This window comes from Peromyscus eremicus, chromosome 5, assembly GCF_949786415.1.
Source record: "Peromyscus eremicus chromosome 5, PerEre_H2_v1, whole genome shotgun sequence".
Lineage (NCBI taxonomy): Eukaryota > Metazoa > Chordata > Mammalia > Rodentia > Cricetidae > Peromyscus > Peromyscus eremicus.
Genome location: NC_081420.1, coordinates 13,361,314 through 13,362,760, shown reverse-complemented (window position 1 = coordinate 13,362,760; position 1,447 = coordinate 13,361,314).

Here is a 1,447-nt window from a genome sequence, read left to right as displayed (position 1 = left end):
TGCCCAGGACTCTACTGGGAACTCCAGCTGACTGACTTAAAGGAGCTTCCTCAATCTATTTCTGCTGGATGTCTTAACTGCCTGATTTGGCCATTCACCCCTCCCTTCCTTCCTCCCTCCCTCCCTCCCTTCCTTCCTTCCTTCCTTCAGTCCTTCCTTCTTTAACTATCTATTGCTTACCATTTATTCTTTTGCATTGGCTTGTTATATACTTAAACTCACTCATTCCAAATTAAAAGTGTAGCTCTCATAGATCATTCTGTGGACCTTACGGAACATCCCCTAATTCATACATTCTGTCTTTAGATCTGAGCAGGAACAAGGAGATTTGAAGCTGCATGTTAATCTACCCTGAGATGGACTACATTGCTGGGTCCTGCTCTGCATCGGGAGCAGGGGGCATCGAGAGACTCAGTGGAGACATCAGTTAATGCAGGCACTCCCACTTGGGAGGATCAGATATTGGTGGTACTGATGTGGTGTTGGCTCAGGGTGGAGGCTAGACATCCTGGTGTTGGGGCTTCCTGGTTATGTCATCACTGCTTGTTGTTTAGTAGTTTTCTCTGAGTTGAAACACTCCATTCTGAAGGGAAGCTTATGAAAACTCAGGAAGTTCTGTAAGGAGGTTTGTTGAGACTCAGGAAATAAACAACTCACAAGTCTCAGGAAATTCCTAAAACTGACCAGATACAAAAGAATCCTCCAATCCCAAGGTATATAAGAAGTGGAGGCTCAGACCAGTAGAACCACTTGGAAGAGACTTTCTGAACTGTCCATCTGCCTGAAGGCTGTACAGAGAGCTCCAGGGCTCTAGCTTTCATGAGTCATCACTTAAGCCTGTTGACCTAAGTTTGATCCCCAGAGCCCACATGGTAGAGGGAGAGAATGGCATTCCACAAGTGGTCTTTTGGTGACTCAGCCTCCTTTGAGTCGTCTGTGCTCCTGTAACTCCAATAAACTCCTTAACTCACTGAGTTTTGACTTTTGTAGTATCATTACTCTGGTCTGTCACCAGCTCACCATCTGCAATGACTAGATAGTTGTGTCTTGTCTACCTAGGAAAAGTATAACATGACACTACTGTGTCAATTTGTACCCCTCCCCACTCTTGTTGGACCCTTCATCTCCAATGTGGATCCAGCTGGGCTGTGGCTGCCTGATACATTTTTCTACAAAAAATACAATGGTCCCTTAATTTCCTCTGGTATCTCTGATAAAATAGCTAACTAGAAACATCAGGAAGGTTGTGAATGAGCATAGTTCAAACTATAATTCATTTTTTCAGAAGGGGCACAATTTCCAAGTGTGTGAGTGAATTCCCTCCATTCCCTCCAGCCCTTCCGTCCACATACTCTGTATTTAGGTCTGTACTCACCACTAAGGATCCTGAGATGGGATCTTTTAGGAGGTTATCCAGGTTAAATGAGGCTACAAGGGTGGGGCCCTC